The sequence below is a fragment of the Protopterus annectens genome, chromosome 3.part1 (assembly GCF_019279795.1).
Source record: "Protopterus annectens isolate FY-2018-M chromosome 3.part1, PAN1.0, whole genome shotgun sequence".
Taxonomy (NCBI): Eukaryota; Metazoa; Chordata; order Ceratodontiformes; family Protopteridae; genus Protopterus; species Protopterus annectens.
Genome location: NC_056732.1, coordinates 828,573,840 through 828,595,299, shown reverse-complemented (window position 1 = coordinate 828,595,299; position 21,460 = coordinate 828,573,840).

Here is a 21,460-nt window from a genome sequence, read left to right as displayed (position 1 = left end):
TGATTGTAGAATAAACATTCTAGTGCCAGTGTACAAAAACAAAGGGGGCAATCTTACCTGTGGACAGTATAGCAGTATCAAACTCCTGCCACACTTCATGAAAGTACTGGAAAGGGTGACTGATAAACAAATACACAAAATAGTAGAAAGTAAGATGGGAGATGAGCAGTTTGGATTCAGATCAGGATGCAGCACACCAACCTGATGTTTTCAGTGTGACAGATATTTGAGAAAAAGCTAGAGATGAGAAAAGTGACCAACTGCATTTTCTTTGACTTAGAGAAAGCATAAGACAAGGTCCCAAGAAACGCTGATTTGGACAGTCCTTTGATGGTTTGAAGACCTTGAATCATTGGTAGAATTAGTGCAGGTTGTGTACAAAGATCCAATGACAGAAGTACAAACAGTGCTTGTACTTACAGTGGGGTTCCCAGTGGGAGTCAGTGTGCATCAAGGTGCAGCTCTGAGCCCACTGCTGTTCATACCGGTGAAAATTAAATTAACAAATAAGTCCATGGGAACAGGTCAACAAAGCTGCTATAAGCAGATGATGTGGTATTACAATAAGATTCTGAACAAGAACTTCAACAAATGAGAGGAGATTGGAATGCAAAACTGAGGGCACATGGCAGGAAACTGAGTACATACAATTCACTTGTCATGGCAACAAACCAGAAGAAGCTGAAAACTGAGCTAGACAGGTAAATAGTGGAACAGGTGAACAGCTCCAAGCATCTAGGAGGGGTTATTGATTTGAGTGGAAGCCTGAATGAGGAGGTAAAAGTGGGGGGCTGCAGCAAATTGGCACAGAGTGTCAGGGGTATTATGTAACAGAAGAATGCCAAAAAAGCTGAAACGTAAGGTATACAAAACAGCGGTGCAACCAGTGCTGCTGTATGGCACAGAATCTTGGGCAAAGAAGACAGAGCAGTTGGGAAAGCTAGAGGTGATGGAGATGAAGTGACTGAGAAGAATGGTAGTATACATAACATGGGGCAGATGAAGAAACGAGAACATCACAGCAGAAGCCAAAGTAGCTCTAATTGCAAAAAAGGTCAAAGCGAACATAAAACAGTGGTTTGGCACATATACAGAAAATCAGAAGATAATTTGATGAATAACATTCGAGAGAAACATGAAGAAGAGAAGAGGAAATGAGGGCATCCAGCAATGAGATTTATAAACTGCATAACAATCACATCTTTTATCAGTCAAGCATAATAAAGGGCTTCACCTCAGGCTACATAATCAAAGTGACTCCACAATTTATTCACTGTTGCTCTCCTTAATCATTTAATTGCTCTCATGTCTTAATACTTTTTTCTTCAGTTACATATTTTATATATATATATATATATATATATATATATATATATATATATATATACAAAGAAAGAAAAAGCTAGAGATGAGGAAATATGAGGAAAAAAAAATATATATATATATATATATATATATATATATATATATATATATATATATATTTTTTTTTTTTTCTAAATAATAAGTGCTGTGAGCTACAGTTCAGAATCTTCTGCTTAGAAAAGCTAACTCCAGAGCCATAGAAAAGAAACTTGTGTCTTTGTCCTCCAGGTTAAGCATGCCAATAGAAATGTTGACATATCAGGGTACTCCCCTTATACCTGAAATTGCATGTCATCTCTGTCAGTGTCTAAGTTAAAGCAGCTATAGAAATTCATCACCAAACTGATGGTCATGTACAACATTTTAATAGACTGGTAAAATCAATGTTAAGAAAGGTGTAAGAAATAATGGAAAAACTGGGATCTGCTTTTACTATACCTAATGTTTGCTATGTGGTAGGTTCCCTATAGCTCTATGGGGTTTTGTTGTTTTGAATTCTTTTACTGTGGACACCATAGGGGCTACTAGATATACCCACAATAATGTGGAAGGAGGAAAGAACGTCCTTTAAGAGCACTTTGCACCTTTACACTAGCCTGCAGGAGATGCTAATAGTATTAATGCCAGTTATGAAGGAGAATATGGACAGACCACAAGCCAGTCATCAGGGAAAATGTAACAGAAATATAAACAGGGAATTACAAGCAGAGGTCAAAATTATATGTCTGATTGCTATGGGAGAGAACAAATTCTTGTCCAAATGACTGTGACCTTTTTACAGTAAGTAAAAGTTTGAACAAAGTAAACTACAAAGTTAGACAAGTATGGAAGAGATGCACAGATTAGATGCACTAGGCATATATCTTATATCCATGGAGATACAAGTTGCAGCAGTAAACATGCCTGCTGATGACAGGAACCAAGAGATGGAGAAAGGGGTAATAATCATGGGTAACCAGAGATAATATTCTTTCAAAAGCCCACAAACAAGAACTACAGGAATTCCAGGTAAGAGGCAGATATTCTCACAACTTCCAAGTAGAACCGCACTTATCAGACACCAAATAGAAATAGTTTCTGGGGGGAAAAAGTCAATTTCAAACACTTAGGGTTCCTGAGTCTTAACAGCAAGCAGCCTGGAAAATAATATGGGAAATATTAAAGCTGGAGGGTCACTGATGAGTTGAGTAGAGGAACAGTCTGTGTCGCAAAACAGCATATAATCATCCAATATCATAATGACTTTTAGGTAATCAGTAGTGACTCTAAATTTGAAAGCTAACCTATACCCCAGATCAACAAATTGAAGAGTGATTAGGAAAAAGATAGGTTTCAAACCCTAGATGTAACAAAATGGAACTTGCAGATTCCTTTAATCAATAATGACAAGGAGAGGACTGACCTCTCAATAGTTGTTGCTTTATTTAAGTGCACCACCCTCAGTTTTGACCTTCATGGAGTATCTACCATGTTACAAAGGCTGACAGTCTATATGCTGAAGCATTACTACCCCCTACATTGCAGCCTGTTTGTATGATGCAATTGTCCACTCAAAGGATTAGGATTCAAATCTTCCCAAAGTCCACGACATGCTATATTCCCTTAAATAGGCTGGGCATATTGGTAATTCCTGAAAATGTAAACTAGGAATGAAATAAGTATGGTAGCTTGAGCATGGAATTGGCGGGGAAACTATTAAACACCAGAAACAAAAAGCTTGAAGCTGGTAAGAAATGGGTAGGTCTTCAAAAAAAAAAAAAAACAGGTAAGGATCATTTTAGGTTTTGCTGATTATTACAGGAAATTTATATTTCATTGTGGGTCATTCACATGTCCCTTTAAAGAATTCACCAAGGGAAACTGTCCCATAAAATCAGGTGACCTTTAGTGGCATAGGATGCTTTCCACAAGTTAAAATAGTTTCTGTTCAGAGCCTGCTTTAATGTCCCCCTGAATTTTAGAAGCCCTTTGTTGTATACACAGAAGCCTCAGAGGTTGGACCAATGCTGTTTTATCCTAGAGGTTATAGGATGAGGAATACCATCTAATATTTATGCAGAAAGCTGGCCAAAGCAGGAACCAGATATTCCATAATAGTGTGTCTGTCTATGTGTGTGTGTGTGTGTGTGTGTGTGTGTGTGTGTGTGTGTGTGTGTGTGTGTGTGTGTGTGTGTGTGTGTGTGTGTGTGTGTGTTTGTGTGTGTGTGTGTGTGCGCATGTGTGTGAGAAAGAGAGAGAGAGAGGACCAGGATATTAAGTGGGCCTTCGGGTCATTATGCTGTTATTTACTGGGCAGGGAGTTTACTCTAGTTACATATTGTCCTCCACTATAATAAAACAGATAAAGGAAACTTTACCAATGGACCCTACCAGTGCACCTCTTCTATGATGCCATACCATCCTGGTTTTCACTAACATAATTCTAATGCACTGCAAGGGCCCAGAGACCTCTAGGGCTTGCAACTAGTGCTTTAAGATGTTAGGGGGGGGGGGTCATCTGTAACAAATGGTTAACCATCAAAATGAAGAATGAATGTTTGGCAAAAACAGGAATGTTGAATGGAAGTTAGCTGATTCCCATATTGCTGACCTTCATATCTCCAAGTGTCCTGTACAGCGAATGCCACTATGCACGTTTTTGTACGTGGTCAATGTAACCAATAGAGATTGTGGTACAGTGCGGATCGGGAAAGTAATCTTTTTCCTCACTGTAGTGCGATCTCAGAGTTGGAATATATAGTTTGCAGAGGGTGGGGTGGGGGGCTCAGCCTCCCACAGGGGGGTGCAGGGGCACTTTCCCCCCTGCAAATATGTGAGTTGCGGCATTGTGCAGTAATGAAGTGTGTATGTTTGTACTGCTGAAAAGGCAGGCAGGTGAAACAGGATGTCGAATAATACCGACTTCACATCCGTTGGTATGACATTCAACATTGTAAGCTAATTAATATGCAGAATGTTGCACATCTGGGTCAAACAAATAAATAGATTAAAATCAGTAAATAAAGCCAGGTACTGAGCGACAGTGAGGAAGTCAAGCGATGCAAAAATTAATTAAAATCTCCACTTTTAATACAAAAATATAAGACAGGATAAGCGCTTTTGCAAGTAGCTTCATCAGATCCATACAAAAGTCCAAGTGTTAATTGCATGCTTATATACCTGCAGGTAACGACTCCTACTCATGGTTAATTAGCAAACAAGGTACTGCCCATCATTTTTAAAAATGTAGATGATGTTTAAAATGATAGATAAAAATGAATATATAAAAACTTCATAAAATGCATTGCTGAAAGATAGCTGATGGCTAAGCATCAAATTACAAACATATTGATCAAAATATTATGACTAACTGAATTATATTAAAAAACACAAAACTATGTATAAATTAAAAAAGTAAGTACATCTGTATATAATCAGTGTATAATAATTCATTTGACATTTCTACGTTGTTTTAGTTTTGGTCTTATAGAGGCTCTCTCGTTCAGGCCAAAACCTTTGTCAGCCCTTAATGAAATAATCCATTGCATTTCCTTACTTTCTGTGTAGGTTCTGATATCACCTCCCCTTACATTAGGAGAAATAACTTCTAGGACCTTAAACAAAAAATAATGTTCATTGTTATTTAATGTAATATGTTTGGCTAGAGCATTGTGCAATGTACTTCTCTTCATATGGTAAATATGCTCCCTCATCCTATCTCTTAAGGGGCGATTAGTCTTGCCTACGTAGAATGACGGGCAGGATTGACAAGTAGCCAAATAAACCACATCTGATGTCATACAGTTTGCATCTGCTTGCATCGTAAATACTTTCTGTAAATCTGGTTGAAAAAACAGAGTGTTACTGTCAATAAAATGGCAAAAATTACAATGCCCACATGGCTTCGTACAACCACCTTTATTATCACTTTTTATAGTTTTAGGGTAACAAAGTATCCTTTTTAAATTATGTTTATTCCTATAAAGGAAAGTGGGTGTCTCACCCACGATCCGTTTTAAATCACTGTCTACATGTAAGATACCCCAATGCCTATTAATAACTTCCTTGATTTTAAAGTAGTCAGAAGAAAATTTAGTTGGAAATCTAATACTGTGGTTATTGCAGTTATTGCCTAAAGGATTATCAGATTCCCTAGGACCAAAATAAGGTGCTGCTCTAGTGCAATGCAATTCATGTATGTCATCCATATGGGAGTTGATTTCAGTTTGAGTATAACCCCTATTGACCAATCTGTTTTTCAGGCTAGTTAACTCAGTTTCAAAGCCATCATTCATAGGGTTTAATCTTGAGGCCCTGATAGCCTGTCCTCTAATAATATTTTTAAAAACATAAGGGGGGTGCATACTGGATCTAGAAAGTAAGGTATTACTATAACAGGCCTTACGATGTACACCTGTATTGATTATGTCATTCCGTAATCTCTCAATAAATAAATCTAGGAACTCTATCCTACGTGAGGAATGTTGCATGGTAAACTTAAGGCAAGTTGTGAGGTTATTCATCATGAGATGCATAGATTATAGTTGTTCAATAGTGCCATCCCATAAAATGAAAAGGTCATCGACGAAACGTCGATAAAACACCACATGTTGCCTAAACATCTCCTCACGAAAAAGCACATGTTCTTCCCAGTATGCAAGAAACATATTTGCGTAGCTGTTGACACATGGTGTGCCCATTGCTACGCCTTCCTTCTGTCTATAAACAGTAGTCATGAACATAAAGAAGTTATTCTCTAAGACCAACTCCAGAAAATCCACTATCAAATCTATTAAACCCATTGAATAATTACTATGTTCCTTTAGATATTCCATTACATAAGTCAGCCCTAAGTCATTGGGAATGACAGTGAACAAAGATTGTACATCTAAGGTGACAAATAAATAGCCAGTAGTTGTACCAAGATGCTTAATGCATTTATAAAGGTCAATAAGAAATTGCCTAGAGTCTTTTAATACTGTGATACTATCAGATAAAACGTGTTTCAGAATACCGACTTCACATTCGTTGGTATGACATTTAACATTGTAAGCTAATTAATATGCAGAATGTTGCACATCTGGGTCAAACAAATAAATATATTACATTGTTAATCTCAACCTTTTCAGTAACAAACAGTGGTGATTGCCATTGGTATAAGATCAATTTGATTATGAGACAGACATGTTATGTGGTATTTACCAGCTGATAATATAGGGAAATTATAAACATGCATGTCCTACATTTAAAAGAAAATGTAATGTAATGTAATGTAAACATTGGTCTTTAAGGGAAATTCCTAGGAGCAGGGAGCAGAAAGACCCCCAGGTGTGATTCTGCACCAATTAAAGTTAAAAGCAAAAAAAAGGATGTAGACAGAACAGTACTTGGAAGGAAAGTCTAGAGGAATATGGAGCAGTGTCACATGAAGAACATATGCTCTGATACCAGAACATTGGTTCTGAGATGGGGCCAACAACGAAAGACTGTTAATGCCAGGGAAAGTCCTGGTATAAGAAAGCATCTGCAACAGTCAGGAGTAAAGACTGCTTGTGAGACACATTTTATTTGTTGTATAAATGTGCCAGCATCAAAAGTTCTGTTTGGGATTACCAAAATCATAGTTATGTTGCATACTTTCAGAACTGTGTTTCATATAATAGAAACACTAGAAACAGCATACAGTATGCTATTTTTCCTTTAGCAATGTTAGCATGTCATTTATATTATGATCAATAAAATGCCTGTTTTTGTTAATTGACTTCTTGTGTCTTTTTAGAAATGCTACAATAAGTGTGTGTATGTTTGTGTGTGTGAGTGTGATTATATTACAAAACATGGCTGTTAACATTCATCACTCACACTATGTCATGAAAACACATTGGCAACACAAATCATCTCTAAATAGAAGCAACAAACTGAAACAATCACAAATATAAAGAAAGCACTTAACATTTGCAATCACAAACACAAAACTAAATACCTACCTTAACTATCAAACCAAACCAAGATACAAGTACCCTAGCAACATAAACCTGTCCCAAATAGAAAACAGCAATCCACTATTTACATGGATGGGCATCAGCCTCCAGGACAACTTACATGGGAGCTCTGTCCGTACACTTCCCCCAACTTAAATATACTAACGCCATGGTCACACAGCTGTGACCAAAGGGAAATCACAACTTATTATCTTATTATTTTACAGTTAAGAATTCATCCATCAGTTGACTGTTGCATAACACAATGAAATTCACTTGCAACACTTTTGTGCAGGAAAATCTTCACTTAATGAAATCACTCAACAATGAAGTATAATGTACCCATTGATTAATATAGCAATAACCAATGATATGGGTGTGGTATATTGAAGATTTATCCACAGTTAGTGTGATTTAATCACGAGGGCAAAGCCCGAGTGATTAAACAAACCAATCGTGTTTGATGGTTATTGCTATTATACAATAATATTAATTAAGAAAACAATTACTTAATTTTCTTAAATAATGTCTTTGTATAATGGCACCATGGTGTTCTTCCACATTGTTTCCTGATTGTGATTTTTGATGATTCATAGGTTCATAGGTTCATAGTAGGTTACTAGGCTATTGGTCCTATGGCCTTTATAAGCCTAGCCATGTTATATCCTTGTTCCCTTATTGACCAGATTGTATGGTCTATATTTGCAGCACAAGTCTATGATCAGCACTGACTGCCCTTATCCAAGAGGGACATAGGTGACAGCCCCAGGGTAAATTTACCATCTCCCATCCAGTTGTCTAAGTCACACATAATTGGGTCATTGAGGAGCACTGTTTTATGTGACTTGGGAATGCACATGTGTATGGGACTTGCATTCCCAGGCTTATGCACTACATCACTGGTTTAGCAAGCAAGCAACAGAGAAAGGACAATCTACATTGTCTACTTTTTCTGAAAGAAAAAAAAAAGTATAACCTCCTAACAGTTTAGATGTATGAGAGTCACAGAAAAATACAAGGAAAATCAGGTATGTTTTAGTTTATAGAACATACCTGATTTTTCTTGTATTTTCTGTGGTTGCGTACGTACCTCTTGATCTTTTATTTAAAAAAGCATGAACATGTGTGCATTTTCTGAAGGAACAAAAGTCTGAAATTGAAATGCCTGTCATTGTTTAGTGACTTTGTTCCTCAGTGATTTGTCAGACAAAACAAATTTTATGAGAAATGAAGGCACTAAATGATAACATGCATTTCAGTTTCAGAGTTTCTTTCATTCAGAATAATGCGTTCACATAATAATAATAAAAAAAAAAAACTCAGTAGTACTTTAGCAGCTGGCCTTTTATCGTTGGTACATTCTTAATTTACAACTGGCACGCTGGTTGGGCTGACCAATCAGCATGCTCCTTTTTCAATGTTAATGACCAGTTATTGTATACTATATATATGTATGTTTATATCTGTGTGTGTAAATGTGCATGTGTGTGTGTCTGTGTGTGTGTGTGTGTGTGTGTGTGTGTGTGTGTGTGTGTGTGTGTGTGTGTGTGTGTGTGTGTGTGTGTGTTTGTTTGTGGTTGAATTTCAAAAGATCTATCAATCATATCAGTGAACGCTTTTTACCATTGTAAATAATAGGAAATGCTCATATCAGTAAATGTCCTTTTGAATAGCATTACAGATAGCGGCTTTTTGTGCAAGATCACATTGCAGTAGTGTCAAGGAATTTGACTTTACCCCACTGTTGCATGACCTCAGAGTTGGAATATATAGTCAGTAGGTGGTATGTGGTCCCAGCCCCACCCCACATGGGATTAGTTTTGTTTGATCATTTTGCATATATCTATGTGTGTGTGTGTGTGTGTGTGTGTGTGTGTGTGTGTGTGTGTGTGTGTGTGTGTGTGTGTGTGTGTGTGTATGCGTATGCAAGTGTGTGTGTGTGTGTGTGTGTGTGTGTGTGTGTGTGTGTGTGTGTGTGTGTGTGTGTGTGCACAATTTATGGATTTATTTACAAAGATTGGATAGATGTAACAATGGCAAATACCAAATCACTCTAGAATATATATTATTTCAAAAATGTCATGCAATTACTTCAGTAAATCTTCAGAACTGCAGCATTGTGTCCATTATACTAATGTGGAAGGATTTCTACATGTGTAAGCAAGCATAATTTTTCAGAATAACAGCATACCACATTGATGAGATAAATACAAGAGTTTGTTAGATAAAAATATGTGTCTACGTAAAGGAAGTAACAAACGCTGCCCAGGTTTAAAAAACAAAAAGATGGAAAAACATTATAAGCTAAACTAATACATTTTTCTGCAAGGGAGCATAGCATATTGGGAATTAAATTGACATAATTGTAATGAAAAGAATGGAATCCTGGTATATATGTGGTATATACCTGAACAGCAGAACTATGGAAATTAGTGGAGGTAGGCAGCTATACAATGCACTGTAACTCAGGTGAAAATACGTGCAGTTGCACCTATAAAGTTAGAGTCAAGTGAAACATAGTTTAATATAAACTTCGAAAGAAGAAGCAGAAAAAAACTAAAACCTAAAATTCCTTAAAGAGTTTCATGTGAGGCATAGTAAAATATGGAAAACCTACTAAGAATTTTGAGGTTAGAATATTTTTTCATAAGAAATAATGCCACAGCCATTTAAAAATGCTATAAGTGTCCATACACACTTTGATTTACTTATCTGCAATATGCATACAAAAAAGGAAAAAAAAATAAGACGACAGCATGTTATGGAATGCATATATACAGTTCGTCTTAATAAACAAATGACTGAGCCACTGCATTATATATCACTCAAATCCATGAGGACACAAATTATGTATAATACATTGGCCATGTAATTTATTTATTAAGCAAAATGTGAATTTTCTGAGCTGGTGTTTTGAGGCACAGTTTGTCACACACAGCTAAATGATGTATTCTTATTAGTCCCACTCAATTACCAAGTCATCCCTCTGTGCACTGTGTATTTGTTAACGATAGTGCCTCAATGCTGCGGCTACAATACCTGTGATTTTAGTGATTCATAACCACTCACTAAAACTGTGAAAATGATAAATTGAGTGCTGTTGATTAAATGCCAGAAACAGTATGTTTTGTATGTGTTTGTCGCAGTTAGAAACTAAAGAAACAGAATTGCCTGGATCATTTAAATCCCTAATTAAGCATAGTTGGCTCTGGCAAGAGAGAAATGGCTTGAAACACCTAAGGGAGGTAGGGTGAGGGTAGAGGACAGCATTGTTGTTGCTCTGTTTTAAATGGCAAGATGGGAGGGGGCACTGCAGAACAATACTGCATAATTTGCAGATTTGTTGATTATTTCAACAGTTATTTATTTCTGTGCAAGACAATATTTGTTAAATGTTTTCTGTAGAAACTTCAAGAAATTATAAGTCATGGAGAGTTTTTTTAAGTAAGACAAAATTGCTTTTAAAATCAAGAAAGCAGTGTATTTGTCTGAATCACATTCTGCCTACCTTGTTAACCGCTAAGTACTATGGCTGAAACAGTAGACTCGGCAATAATTATCAGGGCAGAATATATTTCGCAGTTAGTATGACATAAATTTCCAAATCCACCTTTTATTGTAAGGCAGCATTGTAATTATTAGAATGATACAGAAGTATATATGGATATGAATAAAGCAATCTTTACAATTAATGGATGCAAGCATTTTATTCAGTTTCTGTCATTAATCCATTTTCTTTCCAATAATTAATGCAGGGGGTCTTAATTTATATATATGTTAATACTTCTGTGGAAATGCTAGCTGTTTTGAGTAATTATCATTTGCATTTAGAATAAGCTTACTTGCTAAGAAAGTCACAGTGTGCAGTGACTTCCAAGAATATGCAGGTAACACAAACAGAATGAAACACATATTGTGTAGTAACCCCCAAAGGTATACAGTTTTCACAAAGAACTAAATGAAGGTCACATGTAGTACAAAAGGAAGTTGTGGGTCTCATTCAGACCTGCTGCTGCATGTTTCAGATGCCTCAGATGGTCTGTATCTTTATAGTACCAGGAGATCAAGGATTGCAGACAGCATGAAAATTCATGTTGGTACCTATTGTTCTACACAGGCAGTGCTGCTAGATTGGAAGCAATGAACTCTGGCACGAGACACAAAGGAATAAAATGCACAGCCATCACTTCTTCCATGTATAGCCCCAAAAAATTCCTCCAGTCCCTGTACCATTAAACCATCAAAGTTTGCAAATTCTTTTTCACCATATTACCTTTCATAGTACTTTAAAAAAACTGTCTTAATCTCTTGTATCAGCTTTTGGTCAACAACAGCTAGGTGCCATAATAATTGGATGATGTGGCAAACATTTATAGATTTCTTTCTATATACAGATGTTATTTTTAAGCATGTTATAACTTGTGGATCAGTTTTAAATAATGTGCAGCGGATGTTGTGCTTAATGTATACACCGTTCATCTGTTTTTCAGTCCTGCAATCATTATTTCACAGTTCCTGGTGCTTCTTTTTCACTCCCTGTCCTTTGTGCTCCCTCTCCCAAACTTCCCTCAGGCTTTACAGTGTCAGTGTGAATATCTAATGGCTGCTGCCATCTAGTGTTGGCCTCTGCACTGCTTTAAAATACAGGTTGGAAGCAGGCCTGTCGTGAAAGTATAACCTTAAACTTGTACTGTATGTATTTACAGAACAACTTGAGAGATCACTTGGAAAAGAGAAACACTGAAACTTTCTAAGCAAGTAGCTCTGTTTGCTTTTTACGATGTGGATACATTTGTTATATGTTTGGGTTGGTAAAGATGGCTGAAAAAAGAGTGTTGGTTTGTTTTGGCAATTTACTCGGAGCATCTCACTCAGAAGGAGAGAAATTACTTCTTTAACAATGACACTTGTGTGTTATGGATTTATAGCATCTAAAACTGTGTGAACATTAGAAACAAATGACTAAGAAACAGATTCTCTCTCTCTCTCTCTCTCTCTCTCTCATTATTTTAGATTGGATCCTTGAAATATTACTACTTCCTGGTTACATAACAGATGTTAGAACATACTGCAAAAAGAAAAATAGTATGCCAAAGTATAGATTTTCCTTGTTAATGGGTATCATGGTTCCTGTTTTAATATCCAAGTCTTATTTTCCTAAATGTTGCATCATGCAGTTGAAAATGTAATAAAGTTCTAGCTCCTGTTTTTGCCATTCTGTTCCATTCTCTCTCGCCAATGATGGAGTTCCATACCAGGAAATGATAATACTGTATTTCATAACAACATCCTAAATTGTAGGTTAGCTCTTAACACTTCTAATTCATATAATTTTAACTATGATTAAGGAGCTGTGAGGCCATTTCCTGTGGACCTGTGATACAAGGTTTGATTCCCACAGCCTCCATTGCCTAACTGTATAACACTGAGCAAGTTACTTAACCAGACACCGCTCCTGGGTTGAGTGTGATAAAGGTCTATGGAAATCGCTGATCTGCCCCAGAAAACAAATACAAATATATACATGGGACCATGTACCGTGCACTATTATTTCTCTTCACATGCCCCCATTTTACTAGTCATTGAGAATGCTTCTATTCCAAAATGGTTCTAAACCAAGAACTTTGTATAAGGACCATTTTAACATATTCCTTCTACTTTGGCCGTCTTCACCTCAGTGTCTAGCTCTTATCCTAGGTTACATGCTATACAAGAGAAACCATTTGCAGAAGCAACTTGCGAATAATATCTTCAAATTTTTCATGTACTGTTCATGAAAGTTGTTAGCCGGAACTTATCTAAATTAATATAAAAATTAACTTTTCTGCATGCATCTAGTTCTTTAAAGAAGTCCCAATACCTCTGAAATTTAAGGTATATCATTTATCTAGAGAGTTTTATTTGCATACTTGCTAAAGGAGGTCCCACCTGCGGTGGTGGTGCTGCGGTAGCGTTGTCGCCTCACAGGTTCGATTCTCAGCTAGAGTGTCTTCTGCATGGAGACATGCATGAATGGGCGTACCTTCGTTGAAGGTTGTGCATCAGGGCTGGTAACTCGGCACGTAAAAATCAACTACCAATCATTAGCGGACCAGAGTTCCATTGTGGTGACCCCTAACCGGCCAAAAGACTCAACAACGACTTGCTAAAGGAGGTCCCATCAATATGTCATATGTTAGTAACACATAACATTAATGGTTTAATATGTAAAACAAAAAGACAGTAGAACACATAGGTTATGTAATAACATTTTCTCACTGCTACTAATGAAGTTCAATGCACATTTCTATAATAACTAACAAAAAACTTTGCTGAGACAAGGTGTGACATGGATGCAGAGACAGAAACACATTCTTAAGACTGAGGAAAGTTTCAAAGCTACTGCAGTCGCAGTCTTTATTGTTAAAATAAAACTACTTAATATGGTGCAGCCATATAAGATCTGCTCACATTAGTTTGGAGAGATAAACTGAATAGTGATTGCAAAACTCACCTGGTAACATTATAACAACACTGGCAACTAGAAATACTGCAGTGTCTAGCATAACACCATAAGCATCAGTGGCAGTAGAAATATGTGCAGTGCCCAGGTGTTTAGAATAACACCATAAGCATCAATGGCAGTAGAAATACGTGCAGTGCCATGTGTTTAGAATAATACCATAAGCATCAATTGCAGTAGAAATACGTGCAGTGCCCAGATGTTTAGATTAACACCATATCAATGGCAGTAGAAATACATGCAGTACCCAGGTGTTTAGAATAACACCATAAGCATCAATGGCAGTAGAAATACGTGCAGTGCCCAGGTATTTAGAATAACACCATAAACATCAGTGGCAGTAGAAATATGAGGAGTGCCCAGTGAAAAGTAAATGTCCTTATTTTAAATATGTTTTATTTGATATGTGTAACTGAAAAGTGTACTCCTTCAGAAATTACCAGGAATTAGTCTGGATCAGCAGGATTTATAACAAGATACCATTCCAAAAAAAACATGGCGTCATCCCATAAAAAAACTGGATTTAAATTCAGTGCACTGAACCATGGCTCCACCCTGGCACATATATACTTTTCCAAAAGTTCATTCATGCAAACAACATTTTTATTTCCAATGCAATTCAAATTATTTTCAGTACCTCATTGGTGACAGGATGTTTCCCGGACCCATGAAAATTGAAATTAGATGCTAGCATTCCCTTATGCAAAATTTTAAAATCAACTGCCACCATTACCTCCCTGCATTGGTTCTTTCAACATTGCCCAACCTATTAGAAAAGGTCATTTTCATTCATTTAAAAAAAAAACTTAATAATCTAAATAATAAAATGAGAGAAATGGGAACATATTCACCACCTTCATATAATTTGCTGGCAATTTACCAAAATATGTACCAGCACAACCACACTAGTGCAATTTTCAATGAGTTTGCAAAAGCCTTTACTTTGGTATGCCATTCAGAACTAATCATCTCACTTGCTGAGGACAGCCTCAGTGACAAATGTCTCTCACAGTTAAAGCATTACCTCAATAAGCAACACACTTGAGATATTCATGATTTGTTTCTCATCTTATTTGCATCCCTCCCTGCAAGAGTCCATCGAGGCTCCCTTCTGTGTTTCCTACTCTTTTTCATGTTTATAATCAGTATAGTCAATATACTGAGAACCTTGAAATTTCTACTTTACAAGATGATCTGCTATTCTGATACTCCTAACCAACACCACAAAATATTACAAAATTCCTCTAACCAGTCTTTTAAGATTGATAATATATCCCTCTCTGACTTACAGTAAACTTCTGTAAAACTATATTAATGCTATTAGCCGGACCCAAACATAAACAAACAAACAAGTAAATAAATAAATACTAAACAGCAAAACACACATCTAGCCGGCAATAATAATAAAAATAATAAAATAATGCCCTCCATGAAACATTATTAAAAGTGTCCATTTATTCAGATATCTGACTTAAGGATAAAGCACTTTCTCTTTTTCAAAACTCATGTTAATAGAGTAAACTAGAAATTCTAATCAGAAACTTAAATGAGAACATTAAATCATATAAGCACTAAGTACCAATAACCACAAATAAATTATTAGCAAATTCAACCTGACTTCATTTTTAAACTATTCCTTACCTAAAGTATCTAGCTACTAAACCAAAATCTCAAAACTCCAGGAATGCCTAAATAGAGTTTATTGGTACCTTTGTGTGTTGCAAAACTAAACATGATTTTATCTCAATAAATGAAGTAAACATCCTAAGTATTAACCTTCAACCATCATTATCAAGTTATTTTCTTCCATTTTCTACATGGGGTTGGGGAGTTGTGTCAACTGCCACCATCTCTCTCTCTCTCGCTCTCTCTCTCTCTCTATTCAGTGTCATTCTCTTCCCTTCTTTAATACTTATGCCTGACTGTCACAGGTCTTCTCTCACGCAATCTATCCACCTCTTTTCTGGACACTCATGTTTCTTATTACCTTTTTTTCTGCCTCTCCCAAATTTTCTTCATCAGATTATTTCCTACTTTTCTGTATGTGTCCAAACCACCATAATCTGTTTCCATCAACCTTTCTTACAATTGAAGCTACTTTAGCTTCTACTCTTATGTCCTTATTTCATTGTTTGTCCCACATCGTACATCCTTCCACCCACCTCAGACACTCCATCTCTATCACCTCTAACTTCCTCAACTGCTCTGCCTTTGCTGTGAGATTTCTGTACCATACAGTAGTACTGGTCACTCCACTATTTTGTACACCTTACTTTTCAGCTTACTTGGCATTCTTTGCTCATGCACTACTACTGATACTTTGTGCCAGTTGGCTGTAGCCCCTCTGAGTCTAACTTTGATCTCCTCATTCAGACTTCCCTTCATTTCAACCACCTTTCCCAAATACTTGAAGTTGTTAACCTATTCCACAATTTTCACTTCTGACTTCTGATTCCCTCATTTACTGCAATTACAGCTGTCTTATCTGTACTCAGTTTCATCCCATGTTCCTTCAGTTTTACATTCCATTCCCCTATCCTTTGCTGAAGTTCTTGCTCAGTGTCTGCCTGTACTGCCACATCATCTGCATACAGCAACTATGTTGACCTGTCTCCTCCAAACTGTTTGCTAATGTAATCCATCACAAGTATGAAGAGCAGTGAGCTCAGAGCTGAACCCTGATGCACACCCACTCCCAATGGGAACCCCTCTGCGAGACTGAAATCTGTTTCTATTTGAGTCATTGGGTCATTGTACATAGCCTACACTAATTCTACTAATTTTTCTGGGATTTCGAACCTATGCAGAACTGCCCAGATCAGATTTCTTGGGACATTGTCATATGCTTTCTCCAAGTTTAGGAATGCCAGGTTGACTCTTTCCTCATCTGTGTCTTCTTCTCAACTATCTGTCTCAGTGAAATCATCTAGTCATTTGTACTGTATCCTGATCTGAATCCATACTGTTCACCCCCCCATCTTATTTTCTACTGTTCTGCATAGTCATGCATCAGTCACCCTCTCCAGAACTTTCATGCAGTGCGATAGCAATTTGACATCTCTGTACTACCCACATTTGTGTATGTATGCTTTGTTCTTGTACACAGGCACTAGTATGCTTATTCTCCAGTTACTTAGGATAAGTCTTTCTCTCCATACTGCTATGAGTATCCTCACTTGCCTTTTCTCCCCTATCTCACCCAATATCTTTATCATATCTGTGTTGACCTCATCTGAACCTGCTGATTTCCCTGACTTCATTTTCCTTTGTGCTGTTCTTAGTTCTTCTGTAGTGGCTCCTCCTCCTCCCTCAATGTAGGCTGTGTCTGGGCAGCACAGCTTCTGTGGAGTTTTCTTCATTCAGAAGCTGCTGGAAGTACTCCTTTCATCTGCCTTTAATGTCCTGTGGATTAGGGTTGCCACCTTTTCAAATGGCCAAGATGGGACATTTTCGGAACACACATCTGATTTTACAGGCCGACACATACCCACAGTCAGTACAAAGGATAGAACTTTACTTTTTTGCCTAAATAAAAGCTTATTCTTGTAGTGGTTTAGTTGCTTATTCTGTTTCTTGTAACATTTCGGTATTTTAGATACAGAAATAATTATTTTTGCAACTATTACATAACATGTGGGACATAATTATGTCCGACCATCTCAGGACATTTGCCATTTTTAATATTTTTTGTCAGGACACAACTGCCTAAAGAAGGACTGTCCCTTACAAAGTGGGACAGGTGGTAACCCTACTGTGGATCCGTGAGCAAATTGCTGCTGGCATTCCTTATGAAGGATGTCTGACTATTTTCTGTTTCTGTCTTTGTCTTGCAACCTGTTATAATTTCTTTGTGTCATGCACTGAGTCACTTTCAGGAAGCTGATACAGTGTATCTGACACCTTGTTCTTTGTTGTTGCAACTCCGCTCTTAGATTCTTTGTTAGCCAAGCAATGTTCCTTCCTAGTCTGGCCATCTTTTCTATTTCCCACTTTTTCCTGTACTCTTTCTTTTTTTTTTTTTGACTTGCTGGACTTCTACATTCCACTACTAGCTTTCCTTATGTGCCTTATTTCCAGAGCTGTCTCAGTCACATATCTGTTTTGTAGTCCTCACACATGCTATTTTTAGGTGTTGTGATTCTTGTTCAGCTCTATCTATTTTATCTTCTTCTTGAGGTGTTAGAGCCCTGACCAATTCCTTGAACTGCTGTGCTTTCTCTCCAGTCAACTTCCAAGTCTTCAGCCTGGTCTCAGTTGACGGTAGAGAATTCACTGACCACTGCCTACACCTGACTGTGGGAACTGGTGGTTTATGCTGTGGGCTGACTGTTTCACTGGAGATGGCTTTGCAATTGTTTATTCTAACCCATTGCCTTTCCATACTAGGAAGAAGTCTACCTGAGTTGCATGTTGGAAAATTGTATGTAATCTTGTGACTGTCTCTCTTGCTAAGCCAAAAGTTGGCCACCATCAATTCATTTGACAGACAGAAGTCTAGAATGACTACTCCTTTATTCCTGTTGCCCTACCCATGTGTACCTAGGCAGTCCTCATATCCTGTTCTTTCTGTCCAGATATGTGCATTCATGTCAACCATTATCAACACCTACTCCTGTTGTCCTAACTTATCTTGTAGGTCCTGCAACTGCTGTGAGAATGCACTTTTTCCTCGCTATTACAACTGTTTTCTGGGATATAGGCTGGGCTTATGGATACTGTCCTATCATTGCAGTGGAATATGATTGCCATGAGTCTGTCATTAATTCTGATAACATCACTTATTGTTTTCTGAAGATTGTCCCTCATCACAACTCCCACACAATTTCTAGTCTGTCCTCATCCTGAGTAGTAGACTCTAGATCCAAAGCCAAGTGACTTTGCTGCACTGCCCTTCCATCTTGTCTCCTGGAATCATAGGATGTCCAGACTCCTACTTACCATTATGTCATCCACTTCCAAGCTCCATCCTCTCGGTCAACCTACATTGAGTGGCAGCAATTCTTAATTCATGTTTGGCAGGTTGATTCCTTTTACAGGCAGCTTTCACTCAAGAGCTATTGCAGGTAAGCCAAGTTGTTTTATGTCCATATTAGCAAATATAAAGTTTATGGCCCTATGCAGAGCACTGTTAGTATTAAAGAGGGGTTCTAAAACCATGATGGGCATCACTAAGTCTAGGAAAAGGAGTAAATGATCAATAATTTGACTGCAAATTATTTTTTTCTAGAATCTTGTCTAATTGGATCAGAAAGCAATAACTGTATAGTATATGGTATATATTTTTTTTCATTCAGTAGAACTTATATGTTAAGAAAACTGAAGTCTTGTTTACACAAGCTCCTGTTAGTCTGAAAGATGAGCAGCTGTACAGACGTAGTCAGAACAATAGGAGGCATCACATTACCTCTGTTTCTAAGTGCAGTAAGACAGGTGAGATTAAATACACGTGTTAATGGATCAGAAAGCTAAGAGACGGCCTTTTTAAAAAGTATGGCTGGAGATAGCAGTTGTTGAAGCTGAACTTAGTCTGTGAACTGACTTGCTAGCAAAATCTTAATTTCTCTCTCACCCTTCAATTTCACCCAACTTATTCACTCCTCATGCGTAGTGGGTGTGGAAACCATCATACAATCTAAAAGCCTGCTGCCTGGACAGACTATCTAAAATCCTTATCAGCCAAAGTGTGCATTCTGATGTTTATGTAATCATATTATGGTGCAGAGCTGCAAATACTGCCACGAAAAGGTTCTGTCCCTTTGGGGTACCCTCATTATGTCTCGACAATCCCAAATATCCTTCTCATTAAAATCTCATAGATCCACCTAGTAAACCTGTACCTTTCTAGCCATCCTGGCTAGCAAATACTTTCCTGTTTATTATGACTGGGATTTTGCACCAAGTCCATGTAAGTAAGCCTGCCAATATCTGCCTCTTAACATATGTCCTACCTTGTCTCAACAAACATGTCTCCAGCCTCACATTCTGCATGCTTGCTTGCTGCTTTGGTCTAATCCTTTCTGATAATCTACTAACCTTAAAATATGAAGAATGAGATAGGCCTTGGCTTAAGTCCTGGCCTCAGTAATCTCCTGCTGCTCTGACGTAAGTCCCCAAGTTGTGTAAACCCAAATCACTTTAGAATGTAAGTGCCATGCCAGTCTTCTGGCTTATCATAATACATTTTCACTCTAATATAAATTTAATTAACTTTCTGCAATGTTTCAGTCTTGCTAGTAAGCACAACCTATGCCAGATACTAATTTATTAAAATATATTTAGGCAATTTCCACATCTGCACAGCTTGCAGCTTAAGCAAATGGGAATGTTATAACCACTTCTTACAGCAAACTTCTTAATGATGTCCTCTTTAACCAGTGTGTGTTAATATCTTCATTCATAGACAGTGAGTTGCACATTCTAATACCTGAAAAACTACATTCCTTCATTATTCTTATAGACGACTGTACTACCTTTGATACTAATTTCGACTCACATACCATAACAGAAGAGCTGTAATTTCTGTTCATTCAGACACAATCTTGAAAAACTAGAAAACTGTTATAAAGTCAATGAAATGAGGTATTGTATCACTGGGCCTTCTTACCTACAATAGCCTGTCATCTGCAAACCACACAATGAAGTAAGCATCTGATTCTCCACCTAAATAGCCCATTCATTCACCCAACACTAAAATGTTCAGCCAGAATTTCAATCACCAGACAAAATAAAAGCAGGGAAAGTGGGCACCATTGCAGTGATCTAAAAAGGGTGAATGCATACCATTCATACAAATATTCATTGTAGGGCTCCCATAAAGAAACTTACACGTGTTGCTAAATCCTGGATGGAAGCTATTTTTTCAGTACTCTCCCCAAAATCTCCCACTCAGCAGAATCAGAAGCATTACTAAAATCCCAAAACATTGCTGCACATTATTCTTACAACATATACGCATTCATCCACAGTCTTATCATGTCTTCTCCTCATCTTACCTCTTATAACTTATGTCTGTTCCCGATCTTCCTTTGGATAATTAATTCTAGTCTACCAACTAAAATTTTGCCCAAATTCTTACAGTGCAGCACCTTTAGTGGCTTTGGCCTATAACTCATTGGACAAGAAGGGTCTTTTCTAGGTGTAGACAGCAATATAACATTTTTCTGACCTTGTACACATGAGCAGCATGCCCCTAACCAAGGCCTTATTTCAGACCTCCAATAATTCTAGTGCAATCTTAAATTGTCTATAAAAGTTAACCATTAGATGTTTAGGTCTTAGGGTCTTCTCTGAGTTCAGTGACCTGATTGTACAGTGACCTCAGATGTACTCAAAGGTCTTCCTAAATCCATCCTTTTCTTAGCCTCTAGCACTGCAACTGAAATATAGTTGAAGTAATTTTTTACCTCTCCATCTTCAACCTTTTTAATGTTCTAATGCAATCCCTTAAATCTTTGTGGCATGATATAATTAATTCCCTATGATCATGTGTTATACTTCCTTATCACGTTGCAAAGATTAAATCAAAAACTGTCTCTTCCTTCTCCTGCAGCCTGTGTGCTAACATCTCTGGGGGTTTAATCCACTTTCTCCCACTCAAAGGAAGACTGCCACTAGTGCTGTTTTCTTTTCTGAA